General features: G+C 44.2%; 2 non-coding genes across 2 annotated transcripts; both read right to left on the minus strand.

Annotated features, from left to right (window-relative positions):
* Positions 1–553: 553 nt before the first annotated feature.
* On the minus strand, positions 554–626 carry TRNAV-CAC. Its single transcript has one exon. It is a non-coding gene; the product is annotated as a tRNA-Val (tRNA).
* A 1,304-nt stretch (positions 627–1,930) lies between these two features.
* On the minus strand, positions 1,931–2,003 carry TRNAV-CAC. The gene has a single exon. It is a non-coding gene; the product is annotated as a tRNA-Val (tRNA).
* Positions 2,004–21,395: the final 19,392 nt, after the last annotated feature.

Consider the following 21,395-nt stretch of genomic DNA (forward strand, 5'->3'; position numbering starts at 1 on the left):
TCAGTTGGAATCACACTTATTATTTTATCTCTAGAATTGTCAGATCTGGTATTTAGCCCCAAAAAGCCGATGAAAGACAAAATTTTGAATTTTGACATTATATCATTCCAAAGGCATGCTTCCTTAGGTATTTCCAGTTGCTTTCGTTCTATTATTAATGATTTATTAATTATTCATGACAAATAAACCCTCAAGAATATTTTTTGTATGAAAGAGGATGAAAGAGGATGACGGATTTTGAGGTTAGGCGGTACGATAGAAGCGCCATCTGCACGCAACACTACGCACAATAGCCATGAAATTCATATGTTAACTATTAACATACAGATATTTCCCGCAATATTTTGTATGTATACTATATAAATCTATAGTATACATACAAAATGTTTTTGTTTCGTATAGAATATTTGTAAGATGTGTACGAATATATTAGCAATCATTGCTCCTAACGTGTGCACATGTTTACGGCAATGATATCTTTCTCTTAGTGCAGCAAAAAAAAAAAAAAAAAAAAATTAAAATGTTTTTTTCAAAATTCAAAAAGAATGTTTCTTGTTTCCGCCCGGGTTCGAACCGGGGACCTTGTGCGTGTGAAGCACACGTGATAACCACTACACTACGGAAACGATGAAAGCATTCATTTTACGCAGGACGAATTGGGATCGAATTATATAATTTTACTTTTGAATTTGTCAGGCATGTAAATTTATACATTTTTTAATAAAGCCGACAATATTTAATTATAAGCTTTGCAGTAAATACTCTAAGCATTATTGTGAATGATCATAAATCTGCTTTTGCTTCTAAAAGATTAAAATTTATCTACTTTTTAAACAAGTTTCGTTTGATTTAACAATTGTTACAAAAAAGATAAGTTTTAAAAAATTATTTAACATTCATAAACGTATTTACTCTTTGTATTTGCAAATTATATAAAACAAAATACAATAAATTATTCCATCGCATAATTGGTCACAGTAGCTATACTTATCGAAGAATGGTCATTAATAACGACAAATAAATCCACGTCAAACCATAGTAACTATCAAGTAATGACAAAACAATTCGTATCTCGCGATCCGTCGACCCGAACCATTTTTCATTCTCAAAAAACACCTGATATAACAGTCAGGGCTAAACGCATTAGCAAGTTCTGAGGGGGCGAAGAAGGAGGAGGAGGAGGAGGACACGAGAGAAGCAAAGGCGACGGTGTTGCTCGTCAGGCAACTGCGGAGCAGCAGCAGCAGCGGCGGTATATCGGAATCTCCCCCCCCCCAGCGTCGTCCTCGTCCTCCTCCTCTTTCTTCTCTCCTCCTGCTTCTCCCCTCGGCAAAGGATGCGGCAGAGGACGTACACCCATCGGGGGAGGGAAGGTTAGGAAGCCGTCTCAAGGTCGAGTAGGTGCAAGGGCATCTCTCACGGCAGCCGCGCACACCGATGCCCATCGGTTCTCTCTCTCCCTCTCTCTCTCTCTCTCTCTCTCTCTCTCTCTCTCTCTCTCTTTCTTATGTATAACTGCTGCTATGCATTCGATGTCCTGAGAAGAACGAACCCCGCACTTCTACATAAAGCGAGAGTTTCTGCTCGCCTTGCGGTGCTTTTTTATTGCACACGGACTCGGGAAATTGTATCTTCCACACGCCACGCTCGATTTATTCGACTTCACTGTCTTCTCGTTCTAGGGTTGTTGATTATCATGAACTTTTGCTTCGAGGAAATGATTTTTGGAACATGTTGTGTTCAAGAGAACAACTTTTAAGATCAATGGCAGGTTATGTAATCTTATATAGAGGTCCCGTCGCACTGCAATTTCGTTTTTTATTGCAAAATTATAGTTTAAAAAATATAAAAAATGTTTTTATGTTTTTGTGACCGGTTAAGCAGTGCTAAAAAATTGGTTAAAAGAAAAAAATGCAAAATTGAAGATTTTTGTTTCCGCCCGGGTTCGAACCGGGGACCTTGTGCGTGTGAAGCACACGTGATAACCACTACACTACGGAAACGATGACTACTGCGTGCGCTAAATCTCTTATGTTCGTACGAATATTTTAATTGATGTTAGATCAATTATTAATAACATTTTTACAGTTAATTTTCAACTTTTTAAGAATTGTTTTATTTAATTTTCCAAATATAATGGGATTTATTACGGGCTGCTTATACTTTGGTATTACATAATTGTTGTTACCAACATGTAATTATCACAATGGTTAATTAATGGAAGATAACTAATAAATGGGTGGGGGTAAAAATTTGAAAAATAAAAATTAGAAAGTGTTAAATTAAATTACAAAAGGTGAACATTTTAAAATAAATTTTGACATTGTACAATTTCTGAACAAAGATAGTGAAAACGTATTTTATTTTTAAATCTTGAAGTTAAAATATATATTAAACTACGATACTTTGTAAATCAAAGTAGTTTTGGATCTACTCTTCTCCTGCCACCTGACCTGCGTCCGAGTTTCTGATGGCCAGAGAAGTAAATAAGTATATAACAATTATCCATGGATAACTATTGCTTTCAATATTTCTGAAAATACAAAGACATCCGACCGGATGCCACTTTCACAATTCGCACCACTAAGCAAATCTAAATTCCCTCAAAATGTAAACCGGTGAATATTTTGAAGAAAAAAAAACGTCCTTCAGATCTAAAACTTATTCCTGAGAAATAATCGATCTATGACACATACAGCTTTTTCGAAAAACTATCTCTAAAAGCCATCTTGAGAATATCCATACTTTCGATATCGTGTGAACCGTCCGTGGCTAAAGGGTTGTACCGGTATATGTCCCCGAATTTTCGGCATAGCATTTCGAGTATGCATTATGTGCGCAGGAAGCGAAAAGGGAACAAGAGCTGACAGGATCGAAAGAGAACACACAGGTAGTTACGACTGCGGCTCAGGTCAGTTTTCATTTGAATACAAATTGAACCATTGTAAATCGTTATAAGAGGATCCGCACCAACGCGACGATCCGACCCCAGCTGCGGTCAATATTCCGACTGTATTATACACCGGCCAATGGACATGTTAAATATATTTCAAGTCCTTACAGGCTGCTATGATCCATTCTACGAAATTTTGTCGAGATCTTCTGGCTAGACTTAGATATTATCGTTTAAACCGGAAATTGAATTTGGAATGTGCATTTTGAAGGATGTTATAAGGAAGAAGTTTATTCGAGTAACTCTAAAATAAAATACCAATATAGCATAAGTAGCATAAACAAACGCATAGAAACTATCCTGAAAGTCGCACTAAATAAATCACAATAGAAAGCCACTCGATCGAGCCCATGATCGATCGGCTCCCAATGACATTAAACCCAGATTTTCGGGAAGCGCGACAATCCATCAAAATTCGTAACGAACGCGCACGGCGCGAGTTTCGACATTTTTGAATACACACAGCCGCTGTACAGCGATCGCGCGCGAAATGATGAATGAGACTGTGCGGCATATTGTGTGCGCAAGAGCTGTATACAGCGAACCGCATGAAATTCAACTTTTTGAGAGTGCAACTGCGGCCGTCGACTTTCTGCAGTCGCGTTGTTGTGCCAATAAGGAACTTTTACTTTTGCGACGGAGAAAGTAGGCGCCTGATTCGCAATTTATTCGCCGCCTGCAAAAACGTTGCGAAAATAGGGACGTTGCATGCGCTTCTTGTATATCGTTAATGACTGAGCTATTGCTCATTTGACGTTATATTATTGTGACGGTTGCATTTGTTTTCCTAGCTTCTTAAAGATGACCTATGTAGGTTTGCAAACGAGTGTTTTAATGCCTCGATTCAAAAAGTCCCAGAGCAAGTGCTCGTGCATTTATCAACTCATCCACGCCTCGTCGCGACAAAGACAGTAGCAGCGCTTAAAATTTTGCAACGGCTTCTCGAGGCCACATAACAACGAACTTTTAGAAGCGCGCAATTACCAGCGTGATAGGTCGATAACCGATAATGAGAGACGCACTGCCGAGCTCATAGTTTCTCCCGGCGCAACAACAACAATACGTAACGCGCGAGGAGATAGCGACGAGTACCGCCGCACGAAAAAAAAAATGCGTCGGCGCACGAGGTGAGAGAATGTGGAGGATATAATAATGTATAAATGGAGATAGGCCTAATTCTCTAATCGACGGCACACGCGGCTGCACGACCGATTGGCATCGCATCGCGATTCGAATCTCGAAAATACGCGCGGGGATTTAATAATCGCTCGTGTGTATCATACTTGCGCCACGACGATGTGGGACTGGCTCGTGCTTATGTTTCCCATATTCGCGAGTCTATGGATTCGGCGATGGGAGTTCTTTGATCTTGCGCGAGTTTGTTTCCTCCTCGTTATTACGGGTGAACGTATGCGCATATCGAAATCTCGCCGATCTACATTTATCGTTATTAATAAAATCCTCTATACGGTGGAATATGCTCATTGTGCAGTCCATCAAGCAGTTCGCGATTCACTTTCCCTTTTCGGCCTCTCTTTCACTCGTCAATGCACAACAAACACCTCGAAACCGACTGCTTCGCTCGATAATAAAAATTATGTACACAGAAATCTAGAGCTACACGTCGGTTATCCTTTTTACTTTCGATCGTTACACATGCGCCAGAATTACGATAGTCTTTATAGTATACAGCTATATCTTCGTCGCTCGGTCGCACGACGCATGACAGGCGTCGGGCCGCTTTCAGCGAGCGGTAATCCCGGGAAAACGTGCAATTCACCGGCGGGGAGTTCATTTTATTTCCTGGTTAGTGCAATGATCTACGCGGTCATTAGCCGCGAGCGCCGCGCCATAATGCAACGGTGCATTGCGTCTGCGCCGCCGTCGCCGCCACTTGCTGTGTATAATATACTCTCCGGCCCGGCCAATGACTCTCCCGTGTAATGGGGAAAATCTCGGTCTCGCTCTCGAAAAAAGCGAATAACCATTGTACAAAGGTGTGTATGTGTGTGTGTGTGTAAGTTTTCAATTTTTGCCGTTCGATTGTTCGGCGTTGCGTGAAAATTTATAGATGGCGGTTATTATCTAATCGCGATAAATATTTGCATGGCTGATCGCTATATTAATGAAAAGGAAATCAAGGTAAGCGCGGCGTGATCCATATACATTACGTCGAAGCCGCATCTACAATAATTATTATTCATGCGTAGAGCCGTAAAGTAGGTCAACCGATACAGTTGTTGCTTCGCGCTCGGTCGACGACCTCCCTATAGGCTGTATTTAGTTTTTGGTTTTTTCGCGGCAGTGCGAACGTCTCGATTCAAATTTCTACGCGATATTTTCGATAAAAGAAGTATAAAGAAATTCACGCGGTTATCTCGCCTTGTGAAATTCAGCCACGCAGTTCTTATCAAAAACCTTCGCTCTCGATACACTTTCTTCGTTATCTCGCTCCGATTTTACGAATAATTAAATACGCACCGAATCCGCGACAAATCCCTCGGCACCTTTTATATAAGACTGCACAGCGACGGCGTACAAATGAGTCCAAAAAAAGCCTTATTCTCGAAAGCGTTTCGCTTTTACACGAATACCTCAGAGCCCGCGCCGTATACCCATATACCTACATACTCGCATATCCACACATAGCACACACGAGCGAGACAGACGGAGAGCATATAGCGTCAGCTTCTCTTTCGCCGAATGGAGGTTACAGTGGCTCGAGTGAAAGATAGTGAAACCGAAAGTTCTGCGCTCTCGATACCCACACACACACGCGTGCGCGCGCACGAGGCGTTCCACTTTCCATTACCGGCGGCAGACGACGTCGAATAATTAGGTTGCCGCGCGCGCGCTTTTTTCCCCATGGGAAGAGACGCACACGCGCGTGGAAGGAGTCTATGAACCGAACGAGCGAGTGTATTAGTGGGTAAACGCCGCGCCTGGTTACCTGCATTTCAGCGGCTTGGAAAAGGTTCGCGCGTGTGATCTATGGTCGGGGTGACGAAGCGTGTGGTCTGTTTCTTCGGAGGTGCCTGTACTGGGAAGAGATCAGCGCGTTTTTTTTTTGTTGAATTCCTGAAGTACATTTTTTCAGGCAGCAATTCGACGATTGAATCGATTAATTTTTTTCGATGTTCAAACGAGCTGTAATTGAATTGATTCGCTCGGGACTTTCTCGTTGATGTGCGCACAGTACCGGATATGGTTTTGGAAACGTAAAGTAAAAGCGACACTCAGACCTTAATAACCCATAGGATATAGTAGGGACTCTTCAATCGAAAAAGGAAGTTTACAGTTTTCAAACGCCCGTCGAGTTACAAACAGCTTTCATTTGCATTTCGGCGTCTCTCGCGAAGCGTTGGCGCAACAAATAGCCCGCGCGCTCCGATTTTTTCTCGCTTTTCTCTAACGACTTTCGGCCTTTCTCTGCGAGCTCGCGCCCGACAGTCTATTGTTTTACATACCGGATAATTATACTCGGCTTTTAGTAACTCTCCGCGCGCGCACAGCCTTAGTTGAACCTACACTGCAACTACATCGGGAGGGCTTTTTAAGTGCCTCGGTGCAGTGGAAAAATCGGCAATAAAAGTATACGAAGCGGAGGCACGCTTCTGGTGTATGGAGTAATCGCGGGCAAAAATCTGTCGGCGCAATATGCTTATCAATATAAGAGTGTGCAATTTTAACGAGCGAGCCGTTAAAGTCGATACCCGCTTTCAAAACTATATACTGCATAGCCATTATCACTTTTTGCGCAGAGACCGTAATATAATGCACGAAATAAGGCGCACAGGACAGTCTTATAAAATCAATTTGTCTCTATATGAGAGAGCAAATGACAGCTTCGAAAGCGTATCATTACGAATCTCCCGCGTGTATATACGTACGCGAGAGTACAATTAATCTGCATGCATCTAAAATTAAAATAAGCCTCCTCGTATAGCGAGAGGCAAATTGCAAAATACATCTCCTTCTCTCTCTCGATCCATTCCCGCGCGAGAAAATTTAAAGTCTCCGCCGCCTGCATATATGCAGTCGTTCAAATCCCATCAGACCACGCGCCGATTGGCCAATAATTCTCCGATTTTCCCGGCTCCCTGTCGCTTTCGTGCGCCAATTATAAAGCCAGCTTGTATATACCTATGAGTCGTACCGAGAGAGAGAGAGAGAGAGAGAGAGAGAGAGAGAGAGAGAGAGAGAGAGAGAGAGAGAGAGAGAAAGAAAGAAAAGTCGCGCGGCGGCGTGGGTGACCCGCTGACCTCAACGGCGGAGTGAAAAGGAGAGAGCTCGCGTGAAACTCTCAAAAGAGCCCAGCTCGATCTACTTGTTGCGTATACGGATGTATACACGAGAGAGGCGGCTTTTTGGACGAGCGCGTCGTTGAAAGTATGCTTTATGGAGGTTGATTTTTGAGATTTTTGGGCTGAGCTGCGCGCGATGACGCGTCGGGATCGCGGTCGCGCGCCGATGACTTCTTTTTCTTTTCTTTCTTTCTTTCTCGCCGGCGCGGCCGACCGGCGAAATCGAAAGTTTAGAAAGCTCCGCAGGCGAGAGAGACGTCTTTTACGCCGGAGAGATTATTCGGATACTTTGGGTAATGCGCGCAGTGATGATATAGGCTGTAATGAAGTATCGGATCGTTATTAATTTATGGCTTGAAGCTTCGACTCTGTCACTAAGTAGGTGCTGTGAAGCAATTAATCACGCTTGATGACGAAAATTGATTTCGAATGGTCTGAAGCGTTTAGTAGGAACTTAACACGTTTTCGAACATTGAATAAAATTTATCTTATCGTAAAATAATTACGCAATCAAAATAACAAACATTAATCCAACGAATCTTCACTCCATGATTTATTGGGGAACGACACGACTCTCTGTCTGTCTGTCTGTCTGTCTGTCTGTCTGTCTGTCTGTCTGTCTGTCTCTCTCTCTCTCTCTCTCTCTCTCTCTCTCTCTCTCTCTCTCTCTCTCTCTCTCTCTCTCTCTCTCTCTCTCTAGAAGGCAGAGAATGGAAAAGCTTCTTCCATAGAGATCAGAACTTTGCATTCGACTCTTTATACAACATGTAACGATCGGAAGGTTTCGAGGGCAAAGAGAGTCGCGGCGGGAAACCTCTTATGGCGAGAGAGGAAGAGGAAGCCAGCGGAGATTTCTCGTGTCCCTTTTTTTCGGATGTCTTACTTTCATTTCGTTCGATTGTCTCTATCTCTCTTTCACGTGGAGAATCGGCAGATTCGAAGTTTCTAATTTCGTCACGCCAGAAAAAATGAGCCTCTGCGGAGCCTCGAGCTTTTAATACATATAATGTGTCACGCGTTGAATTATTGCTTATTTGCATGGCATCTTCAATTTTAATGTTATTATTACTCTATAAGAAGTGCGATCTGTTTGCCATCAGGTATAGCGCCAGTATGGCAAAGATAATTTATAGGAATTGCGAGTAAGCGAGTTATGATTTACGAGCTCGACGGAGAAATGCCCTGCAAGATTTGTTCTATTAAAGCGACACTGTTATTTTTCAGCCTGGATAGGCGCTGCAGTGCGCTTGTCTGTAAAAATTGTCTTTACGCTTTTCTTTCCACGACAGCATTATAAAGTTATGGAACATGTCGAATACGAATATTTCCACTGAACTATCATCTCACTGCGCGAAAAAGCTCCTCCCGATAACGCATCTCGCCGAAAAATAGGCCATCGAGCCAATTAATAAGCGACGAGATATCATCGCGGCACCGCCCAAATAACAAACGCCGCCGTATCAGAATCATCCCAATTTTACGTACGCGCACTCACATGGTTAAAGCACGAGCTTTCTCGCGCCTGTTACGTATATATATATATATATATATATTCGTCGCCGCGACGGCGACTGACCTTGCCGTGCGCGCCGAAAATTTTTGATAAGCAGCCGTGTCTATATCACGACCTCGCGGATTTTTATGTGTATATATAACAGGCAGTGATATTAGAGAGGCATCAGAACGAGACCTTGGAAGCGCCAGAAGAGGAGACGCCCGAATTCGCGCGTTTTTTTAGCTGTTATATACAACGAGATAAGCCGTATAAGGCATTTACGGTTAGGGAAATTTATGGCATTTTAGATCTGCTGACAGTTGTAAACTATTGTGAGAGAATTTTTTGTTGAATTCGTGCAGTAATTTGCAAAACAAAGGTGCAAATTGGTTGTGAGCTTAACGAGGACTTCTCCGAATTTGATGTGAGTGTAATCGCATTTTACAGCTCGGTTTATGTTTGTATGTTTACTTGAATTCGCAGCATACTCTTAATCCATTCAACGAATCAACTCAAAAGTAAAAAACGGAATTCGAACAAGAAATAATCAAAGAAGCTCATGAATTTTCATACAGGTCACAAAATATTTATCGTCAACTTATAATTCAGAAACAAAAAAAACCCAGATATCAATAATCGAACCACAAAAAAATGGCCCAGTCATTTCGCACACGAGGAAAGCAGCAGCAGTGCGGCAATAACGATCGCGTTCCTTTAACCTCAAGCAGGTGCGATAAATCATCCGATTAATCGCTCATCAAGATCGTTTCATCCAAAAAGCTGCGCGTGCCATCCGATACATCCGCCCAAAGTACATAAGTACACGCACACCTCTAATACAACGATTATACATTGAGTGTGTATCTCGCGAAATGTTAATTGCCCCGATAAGGGAGAATCGGCAAGGTCGAGATCGGCGTGATCGCACGTGCGGAGGGTTTTCGATATTTGCCAGCCGACGATCTGGAAAAAAGAGTGTCGAGGTCTTTTATTTTTGGCGAAACCGCTGCTCGCGCCTTTTTTTGCGCATCGCTTGTTTGATTAATCAATTCGTCCGCTCGCCGTTGTTTTTATCAATTCGGAGCTTTTGTACGCACGCGTTCGGAATTCGCGCTCGTGGATCGGTAAGTTCGAATGCGTTAGTTCATCGGAACAAAACGATCGATCGCCGCTTTCGAGTGATCCTTTTTGTGGAAATGTTTTTCATCTGCTTTTTGCGCGATCACAAACATCGGTGGATTTTCCTTCCGCGTGTCATTGAGCATTTGTCACTGCCGTGCGCGTATCAGCGGATTTCCCAGTATCATTTCGTCTGCTCGCGGCGCTTTGTATCGCGATCGTGCTGGAAATTCACCGAAAAAAACAAACCGAGCAAGTATAACAAACGGTGTTTCATCGCCCAATTATGCAAAGTTCTGAGTGCCGGAGGAAAAAACAACGCAATCGGCAAAGGGTTACAGCCACACGTATAATTAATCGGTCCCCCGCTACCAGTGACTTAATCGGCCTTAGCTCCGCATTCTTGCGATTTTTCGCAACTCAAAGTTCACCGCTTCTGTAGATGTACCGCTGATCGAGGCGTCCGTGTTACAAGTCTGCTGCAAACATAATGCATACCTCACAAACGTGACGTGGCTCGAGCGATAGCACACTGCTCCTTTATCTCGTCAGCTGATCGATCGATCGGCCGATTGGACTATCGCCGCGGCGCTTTTCTCCTTTCTCGCGAGCTGTCGCGTGTGTGTACGAGTAACAAGTGCCACAGGCAATCGAGAGGGAGAGTTTCGCGTCAGCCACTTTGACCGACGTTTAATGGAGATGTGAGCGTGGCAAAGGGGAAATTAATCGGCTCGATTTGAATGGACATTGTGAGGCCGAGGAAAGTGAAGTTTTAACTTTCTCTGATACACCTTGGCTTGTATACACCCATCGCGGCTATCGCGTTTTCTATCGAATCCAGACGGAATCTTTAGCGGCTGTAAACCGATCCCCCTCGCATACACTGTTATACACTCGCGCAGCCCCCGAAACCAAACTACAGAGCGTATATCACAGCGTTTCACCACAGCGTTCTCGAAAACAAACAAGAAAGCTCGAAAAACAAACGCAAAAATGCCCAGCTTGCTGGCTTTCGCACACATTGTCTCGTTTCGCCTCTCTCGCGCTAGCGACTTACGCAAGCTGCAGCGCGGAGGTTCAACGACACCTAGAAGCCGTTCGCTCGCTCGAACTCGTGAAAGCGTGAGAGTAAGTATACGACGTCTATAACCCGCCTTGCAGCGCTCCCGCTGCAGCAGCAGATATCACTTTCGAGTTTTCGCGGCAGTAGAGAGAGAGGCCGCATCCAGTTGTGTGGGTGAGCCTTGACAAATGGCCGGAGAGCCGTATAGAGAGAGAATTAACGATCGCGAGCGCGTGCGCTGTGTGTCCCGCTGCAGGTTTTTGCACTCTGGCCCAGTTTTCCCCCGGTGGTTCAAAAGAGAGTTACGCCGATCCCGGTGAAATTTTCACTTTTTCGCGCGCGGCGATCGTTTGTCTCTCGCGAGTTTCGTTTAATCGCGACCGGCGGACGAGGTGTCTTTATACTCCGCTTTGGATAATTTATGGACGCCGGTAATTGCATCCTCGTTATTACTATACGAGGAGAGCAGAACGTTAGCACGTAACAACACCGTCTCGACGCTGCGTCTACATTTTGCTCGAGCACACGAATCATTAGCGACGACGTTAATGCTGCGGTACACGAGTCTCTTCTAAAAATAGCGACGTTTGATGGAAACCACGAGGCTAATTAAACCGATCGCGACTCTTACTCATCTTTACTATCCAGATTCAAATCTGCTTCTCGGTGCATTAAGACGGAAATAAGAGAGCGCCGGCTATAGATATATTGTCCGGTGCAAGAAGGTTACTTTCTAGCCGTATAATGTTTGACAAGTCCCGGCTTTTTACCTGCATACGTCGCAAAAGCTGCTGCTCCCGTTGCCGATACGTGTCGGCAGATAAGATTTCGGCGCGCGCAACGAGAGTGAAACTTTCGCGGTTGAGCTGCTGTACTCAGTAGAAGAAGGAAAGTAGCGTTGGAAGGACTTTTTGGATGAATCGTGAGTCGATGACGGATACAAGATCGGTATAATTGTGGAGCCGAGGGAAATCGTGATGGGAATTCGGATTTCGATATTGTAGAACGATGAATGGATACGTGTGTGTATAAAAGAAAGTAGCGGAGTTCTGTGCGACTATTGTATGTACTGGATAATATTTTGAAACATCGTCTTGCTCTCTTGATTTTGACTATATCGGTGAAAGGATCCTATGGGGTAGATGCTATCGGCGAACGCGTACATAGCTTTTGTTTCGTATGGAAACTATAGAAACATATAACAATGAGAAAGAGAGAATATGCAAGAGTCGTGAATTTGTAGTCTTCGGTACACTCACTATTCCCAACACTTTGATCGCTACTCATTCGAGATCTGCCCAACAAGAACAACTCGATCATGTTATGCATCCGACTAATCGCACGAGTCGTTGAAACTCTCCCACCTGCATTGACTATTAACTAAAAAAATCTCAAACAAGGACCCGTACGAAGACGCTCTCGCGAGAGCCAAAGTAGAGTGAAAACAGCGATCCGGGTCACGTGCCTCATCGAGATCAGCAGCCGACGCGTCTCGCGATCTCTCGGGAAACGAGACCAGACTCCCCCGCGCTCGAGCTGCACAGCCGAGAGAAAGTAAAGCCGCCGCCGCGGTAGCGACAGCGCACGACTTTCTTTATACGGCTATGGGTTATATACACGTCGGTTTTGTACCTACCTTTTCGCCACCCACTTTATGTGTACCTTTCTCGCGAGTCCTTATTTTCGTGCAGCGGCGGCTCCTTTTCTTTTGGGCCTTTTTTCAGAGGCCGCGGCAGATGCGGAGCCGCGGCGGCTTTCTTTATTGAGAAATCCAGGAGAGACAGAGGCAGATAAGGAGCTGTTTAGAAAATGTCTCGTCGAGATGCCGATTTATCGGGTCATAGACGTTGCCGATCGTGGAAACATGAACCTTTTTGGGAAAAATTTTCAATTCATAAAGAGAGAACTGCGGCAGGTAATTATCAGCTCACCAATTGGATGAAGTATTTATGGTTCGCAATTTCACCGTAGCTCAGCTTTCGGTGTCACTCTCACTCTTTCCGCTTGCGCAGCAGTGCATCACAGCGGCCCCGTCGAAATCACGTAAGTACAAAGCTCGAGAGCGCTGCCAAGAGTGCAAGTGAGAGTATATAACAATGGGCTCGTGAAATCCTCCGGTTCATTAATCAGCCAATAATACTTTTACTCTCTTCATCGATGCTTGCTCGAGAGAGAAAGAGATTTCTAATTGTGAAACTTCCTGATTCGCCTCGACCTCTTGACCCTTTCTCGGCTGTGTATATACACTCGCATCATAATCTGGAAGAATCTCCTGTATTTCTCCCGTAGACGCTAATAAATCTCCCGCGCTTATAACGCTCTTCCTCGTACTCACGTAAATTATGCCTAATAATTTAATGCACGTTTTGCCCACCTTAGTAAGAAGTGTCATTTTTTTCTTTTCTCGCTCGGTGCGCTCGGGAAACTTTTACTTTTAAGACTCGCACCTATAACTTTCTACTGGCTATATAGGCCGCACGTGGTTGGCAATTTCTGAAATGCTAAAAGTGAAGGTACTACGCGTAATATTGAAAATTTCAGTGTTAGAGGAGCAAAATGATATTTTCAAAGTACGTCGCGTGCTAATTTAGCTCTTCTCGAGCTAGCGAATACTGTAGGTGTATACATACGTATGTTCGCTAAATACTTTCTTGACCTTCTTCGCAACTTTCACAATTGGGACCGATCCAATTCATACATAAGAGACACGGTGTATTGCAAAGTGGACGTATGAATCATGAGCGGTGTATCGTAAATACGAGACGTGACTAATTTTTAGTTTTTGCGGAAACAAAAACAACAACAAACATCGAAACGCCCGCTACAGCTCATATAAAGCGATATACGCTGTACACGAAGTTATCGCGGTGCAAAGTATTTCTAACCGCTTTTATAGACCGTATATGTGTGTGTATAACGAAATAACTTTCGAAACAGTGGTAAATTTATCGAGCGAATGCAAATTCTTGCCCAACATCCATAAATCTCGCGCGCGAATTCCTTACCGCATTCTGCGAGCGCCCGACACTTCAAAACACGATCTACTTCACACTAAACTCGACCACCTAAATAAACAATCAGCAGCTACTGCGAAACCGCGAAAATTAGCGCAAAGTCGCATCGAACAAAATAGCTGTCACTCCATTCATTCTTTCGTTCTGCCTCAGAGCATCAGTCGATAAAAAAAAGGCGCGATAAAACCGCTCGGATTTTCGCGAAAAAACAGGGGACGATCAAAAGCGCCGGCTTTTATTGACTCGTCGCGGGAGACCTATTCCTGCTTGTTTCTTTCTCTCGAATTTACGCACTCTCGAGAAGATCACTGCACAGCGAATTTACAGTGGCATTCGCCTCTATCAAAGTCAAAGCGTGCGAGGAGAGGAAATAGAAAGTTTTGTCGCGCTTCATTGTTCTATAAATGAAGACGTGCAGGCGCAGAGGGCAGTCGTTCTCTTTCTCCGTAATTACGCAAATTTATGAACTGAGTATACAGCGTCGTGAAAGCCTCTCTCTCTCGGGGACACTTTATTTGTTGAGAGAAACATAAACACTTTTGTCCTCCGCTCGTTGTTTAGTCACGCTGGGTAAATGTTTTTCAAATGAATGCGCGACATTTTTCTTTCGACTTTTGTCTTCATTGCGAACATGATGTTTTAATTACTGCACAGCTGCACAGCTGCGGGAAAATGTACAGCGTTTGGTTCGAATTATCGGGACAAGAAATTGGGTGATGTTATAGATTGTATATTAGGCGTGTGTACTTGAAAAAAGTATCTTAAACAGCACAAAAGAAAGTCGCTCTCGGCTTAATAAATTCATATCACATATCCTCGCGTTTGTAATCTCGAAAACAAATCTAAGGCTGGCGTAGAAACTCGCTGAAAAAAAGCGTGTAATAGCCCGATTCTCTCGGCGCGCGACTGCCCTATAATTCCAAATCCTCGTCTACATCGATCTCTCCTCGAGCTGCTGCTGCTGCTGCTGCTCTTCCTTCGTAATGACCTACAATCTTTAGCCGCGAAGTATATTGTATAGGCGATGACTCGAAGGACACGCGTTATGTGGGCGGACTCGGCGCGTGGCGCTCGAGAAAGTGCAGATGTCAATACGAATATGAGAGAAAAGAGTCGCCTCTATAGTGGTGTATACGAGTTGAACTTTTCAACTCTTTAGACATATAGAAGAAAATTTGCAGAAAAAAAAATTATAACGAAATCGAAAGTCAAAGGAAAAGCCGTCTCGAGCGTCCAAGGAAAAATAACGGACTCGGAGTCGGCGTCACGCAGACCGCTCTTCCAGGTGACGTCGGGAGGCTCGCCTTCACGGCGTGACACGCAACTTCGTAAGTCGTTGTATAGGTATACCTGTATCTCCCTCTTCCTCGCGGCTTTTACCGGTTCGCGCTGCGATGGCCTTGGCGGATTCCCTCATATAAAGAGCTTCCTATATATACCTCTCTTCCTCGTGACGGCTGCTGCTGTCGTTTACACGGCTTTTTGTCGTGGGATTGTTCGTGAGGTGCGATACAAAGAACGATTGTTTTTGCCTCAAAAGAGATACAGAGATAGAGGGAGAAGTGAGAGTCACGCTGGACTGGATTTTCGGATAATGGATTAATTTGGTTCAGTGAAAACTGCGTGTAGTTTCTCTCTTTCTCTCCGGGACACATTATACCGAATCACACTGCGCGTGTGGATAAATCGTTCGGCGGCGTAAAAGTGTGACACGCCGGAACACTTATCGCCCGCCGCGATTTTCACTGATCCAGATTCCGAGAGGTTTAAGAGGCAGACGCAAACGCTCCGAGATCCTGGAAGTTCGTAAATTTGATGTAACTTAATGGGCTCTTGAATTTTGTAATTTCCACACGGCCGGTCATAATTCATCGATGATAAACACTCGTCGTACCGTTCGCATCAACTGCAACGAATGCTACCTTAAACTTTGTTGCAAATATCTAGGGTAAACAAGACAGTTAATGGCTCCGCTTTAAGTTATAGACCATTGCGCGCGTGCGCATACCATTACTCACACTCTGTGCGCTTTCCACTGCATAACGCATGGTATATGTGTTAACTCAGACTAATAACTCTATAACACATCGCGTGTACACTGACCAGGTCAAATTTCTATATTAAACGCACAGCTGTATCGCATCGAATCAAACTCTGAGCCAGTGTAACAAAAGAGTCAATCACCTCCGTCCAAAACAAGCTGTATCACTATTCCGATCGATACACGTTCTAATGTTCTCACCTTGATTAACCCATTACCGGCGCATACACAACTCGCGCTCGCGTATAACGAGACTAATAAAGAACGAGAGGCCTTGGATTCATTCGTTGCCGCGCCGCAGGCGAGTAGGCATGAATTATTAGGGCAACAAAAGTTGCGGCTCTTTTAATTAGACCGAGTGCGTTTACACGCGCGCGCGCGACTGTATTATTGAAAACGTGCGCTATCGTTGTATCCAAGAAAGAGAGAACGATTCGATGAGATTATCGGAACGCGCTGACCGTGTGCTGATTTTGCATATTGCGGCTCGATCGACGCGCGGAAGTATATGTATATCGGAAGGTCTCCCTGGCTTTTATCGTGCTTTTGTACGTCGGTGTTTGATGTTTCCATACAGACCGGTTTCGAAATAGCTGAAAATCGAGAGACCATCGGAATCGAGAACAGAGCGTCGTCTTTGCGTATGAAATGTTGTAATTGTGTGAAGATCGGTAGGCAGTGGTGTACGACATATTATGCAAATTTTTCATGACGAAACGCCGCGCGCGTTAGCACATGACACAGTTTTACCGATTGAGGTCTCGATCATCTCTATCCCCGCCGGCTTTCCTTGACCTAGCCCAAACTATTTCAACAAAGCTCTCTCGCTTCGCAACCTTGAATTTTAAGACGCATTTTCTCACCGTCTAATCTCAAATTTTAAAAACTACTGAAATCCTCCGCAAAAGCCCCATTACCCAATTTAGTCCGGGCGCTGGTGCCATCTGAGTGTAAATTTCGAGCTCCCCTCCGTAACTTGGAGTTTTTCTATGTTTTTTGGGATGCTGAATCGAAATTTGTTGGTTACGAAGCCCGAAACCCGTCAGTTTTTTTTGTTATAAACAAATAACTGATTTGCAATAAACAAATAATCGTTATTTGCAATTGAAAAAAATTGGGTTACATTATTTAGGTATTTTTGATTCGAAAGTGCTCTTATAACTTTTTTCGTAAAACGCATACTTTTTGAGTTAAAAATCGTTGAATTTTTAGATTTCACGAGAGTGAACGGGAAAAATATAGCTCGAAAAATCGTGGCAAATCGTATTTTCTGAAAACTTTATTGATTTTTAACAAAAAGTATGCGTTTTACGAAAAAAGTTGTAAGAGCACTTTCGAATCAAAAATACCTAAATAATGTAACCCAATTTTTTTCAATTGCAAATAACGATTATTTGTTTATTGCAAATCAGTTATTTGTTTATAACAAAAAAAACTGACGGGTTTCGGGCTTCGTAACCAACAAATTTCGATTCAGCATCCCAAAAAACATAGAAAAACTCCAAGTTACGAAGGGGAGCTCGAAATTTACACTCAGATGGCACCAGCGCCCGGACTAATTCATCTCCTCGCGTGGACCTTGTATTTTTCGATGCCCGATTGACACAACCCCACATGCATGTCCTCGAAACCGCAATTACAAGTCGCCCAAGGAGGCAAAGTTTAACGGCGATTAATATCAATTAGCATCCGAAACCAAAAAAAAATAAAACGCGTCCGGTGGCTACAACCACATACACGGTGTCCAGTCGCGCAGCAGAGGACAAACGAGCGGTGACCGCGGAGAACCAGACACGGCGGCTATATATGTGCGAAAAATCAAGAGCGACGAGGACGTAGACGCGCATCTGAAAAATAAAAGAAAAAAAGAAGAAGCAGAAGAAGAGCGAAAAAAGGATGGGGAGCGTATGTGTCTGTGTGTGTCGTCGCGTCTGATGTTCTCAGGGTCAGCGGGTTTACGACTCCGTCTCTCTTCTTCTTCTACGCACCGCGTCTGAAAGGAGGGGACATAGGCCGAAAAATCCCTTGACTACCGAGAGAGAGAGAGAGAGAGAGAGAGAGAGAGAGAGAGAGAGACGCTGCTGCTTTCTTTTTTCGAGTTTTATTGCAGCGCTGATGCTCTGCGCATATAGACGCAGGAACGCGCGCGGGAGTACAGTCTCGTGTATTAGAGGGCATATGAGTCATGGGTATCGGCGATGATTCAGTTCTCGCGCGCAGAGCTTTTTTCGCGACGATTCACTATTGTTTATGCCGCTCCGTGAATTCCTTTCATCGCCTCACTGGCAGATATACACATCCTCTTTGAGTTTGGATGTCATTTCTCTTAATTCAGAGGTCAAAGGGGCCGAGCGCGCATGGCGCGTATTACACGCCCGTGATGATATACCTTTTGTGTCTCTCTCCCTCTCTCTCTCTCTCTCTCTCTCTCTCTCTCTCTCTCTCTCTCTCGGCCGATTCGGGGAACCAAATGGTATTGAATTTTATGGAACGCTCGGAATCGTCTGCCGAGCGTCGGCCCATTTAGTTACTCGTGCGAAAGGCCATTTTTTCACGGTGATCCCAAGCAGATACAAGTTTTAGTGTACGATAGCGAAAGAATAGAAGAGGAGGAGTAGGGAACTCTATCGGAGACGGGAGAGACGAGTATGAGCGAAGGTCGCCCGATTACGAGTCGTCGTCTATATTTGCGCGGATTAACATGTAACCGGGTTACACATGGCGCGCTCTCGTCTGTGTATAGCAGAGACCACTGTGAGAAATATCTGGAAAATCTGATGCGCGAGCCGAAGGCTTTTTTGGGCGTCGCGCATTGTCGGGCTCTAATGTAAGCTTTGAATTAGGGAGGTGGAGGACGATCAGCGCTGGCTGATGTTCTAGATTCGCTTCACAATGGACGAATCGCGCGCTCGACCGATCACAGAGAGAGGAGACACATCCGAGAGCGCCAGGTGTAAACGTTCGATTAACCTTCGGCAGCCGATGGTGGTTCGAAGGGTTTCGCGCGGCAGAGCCCGATGGCCGTCTGAAACCGCAGACGACTTCTTTTCCGATATATCGACGCGACTCGCGCGCCAATAACCTCGACATTACAATCGCAAGGTTAGAAGTTCGTTTTTCCGTAAAATCGAAAAATCGATAAACAATACACTGTCGGCTTTATGCATCGCTATGCAAATCAATCGCGACAATGAAACGTGACCTTTTTTTTCTGTTTCCTTCGCAGTTTCCTCTCTCGCCTCGGTATATTGGCTGACAGTTCGGTGTATTAAATATTTAGTCCTCTGCTTTCTGTATTTATGAAGCTTTAAATAATTGCGCGCGGCGAGTGTGCCGAGAGCGCCGCGGTTTTACGTAAGCCTATGTAAATTTTTGCTTAAATATTTTCTTCTCTTAAATGTAAATGACGAGCGCGCAGTCGAGAAAATGCGCAGTATCTTATGTATCTGTGGACATTGTTGTGATTGTATGCCCGAGAGGCTTCTATTTAGTAGGTTTTTTGATATCTGTTAAGAAAACATATGTATAGGATTGTACATTGTATACTTCAAGCGCGAAGCGAAAAATCGAACTGCGAGGGCGTCATCGCATGCAGAGGTCGAAAGAGCCATTAGCTTTTTTTATATGAGCTGAGCATTGTAAAATCAATTTCATTGAATGGTACACTATTCCCAGCCAATCCACGCTTTTGCTTCTCTTGACAGTACAACCATTAAAATCTAGAACAATTAAATCGTCAAATTACTGGTTCAAACATTAAAAATTTTTGTTTCAACTAAAGTGTTGAAATTGCATCTGATACTTCAAGTACACTACACAATTCATACAAGTATAAAACTTGTATTGTTTCAAACAAAGCTTCAAAGCATATCTCCTTCGACAAAGTGATTCAGCCACTCCAAACTATATGAACAGCGTATTTCTATGCAGCAGCCGCGCCGATCACCCCCTATCGCAATAACCACACCAACCTCCTCCCCTCCAAAGCTCGACCCGAAGCTATTCTCCCGCAAGCTTCGCGGCGGCACTATAAACGCGCTGAAAGTGAAAATTGGCAAAATCCATAATCACTTATACTTCAAGCTACTCTGGAGGAGAGGGGCAGGCTGACCCTGAATTATGTAACCAAACGCGCGACGGCGGCAGCTAGATGCGATCGCGAATATATCGACAAGGTCACGCGGTCCGTCGTGCGGAATTCGCACGTTGCCGCGAATTTTTTTTCGGACGCGTGCAGTCGAGGTCGCGACGGCGTTTTTTTTGTTGCTTGGAGACAAAAAAAAATGAATATGTCGTGAGCTCATCCGAGCAAGCTTGCGCCGGAAGCGTTGCGCGCGGTTATGTCACTATATTTGCGATGTATGCAGTTGGCGGCGCTTATATTTTTTATTGTACTTTAAATCAAGGCGGATATTGAACTTCCCTGTGAACGTCTGGTAAGTACACTTACTGCATACGCTAACTTGATAATGTAAAAAATTTTCGATCAACCTTAATTTTTCAAGAATGTACTGGTACAAAAACACCGAAGAGTAAGAAATTACGTAATTTTCTAACAAAGCCTCCGCGCAGCATTGTATAACATATCCGCACACGCTTCTCAAAATTCAATAACTTCGAAAATCATAATTCACGTCCGAGCGCGTGAAAAAACATCCGCAATCCTCGCCTTCGATAAATCAAGCCAATGTTCTCCCGGCAAAACCTGCAGGCTTCCTCCAAAATCCAAGCTCTGCAACTCATCAACTGCGGTGCATCGAAAATGCGTGTCGCGCACACAGACACATCGAGAGTTACGCGGCTAATGCTCGTGGCCGCGAACTCGAAAGAGGGAGAGAGAGAGAGAGAGAGAGAGAGAGAGAGAGAGAGAGAGAGAGAGAGAGAGAGAGAGAGAGAGAGAGAGAGAGAATCGACCGTCAGTGGCGACCTTGTCCTTGCCCCTGAGAAGCAGCAGCGGCGCTTGCCTTGGCCGCGGATCGATGCGCCGCTGCAACTATACTACGCACAAGCTCTGCTCTCCCGCTCTCGCCTCTTTTCAACGGCCGACTCCGACTGTCCTTTTTACCCCCTGGCTGTCTTATCGCGAGGAAAGTCGAGGCTGTAGTAATATAGTCGGACGTATCATCGGTGAAATTTGCAGTCGCCGCTTCAAGAGAGCCATTTTTGGGGAGTTTGCGGCGAATCGGCTATTTTTGGAGGGTAGGCGCTTTGTATGGAAATTATTGACTAGCAATGATTTGTGTAATGAATTTATAATGGTACTATATTATGTAGATGCCGATTTGTGTTAATGTACTTTTTCAGCAGGAAATATGACACGCGAGACAAGAACCATACAAATTTTGAATCCACTAGAACGAATATTCACCATCGACTATTAATCAACACTTGTCCGAACAATAAAAC

The sequence above is a fragment of the Nasonia vitripennis genome, chromosome 3 (genome assembly GCF_009193385.2).
Source record: "Nasonia vitripennis strain AsymCx chromosome 3, Nvit_psr_1.1, whole genome shotgun sequence".
In the NCBI taxonomy this organism is placed as follows: domain Eukaryota; kingdom Metazoa; phylum Arthropoda; class Insecta; order Hymenoptera; family Pteromalidae; genus Nasonia; species Nasonia vitripennis.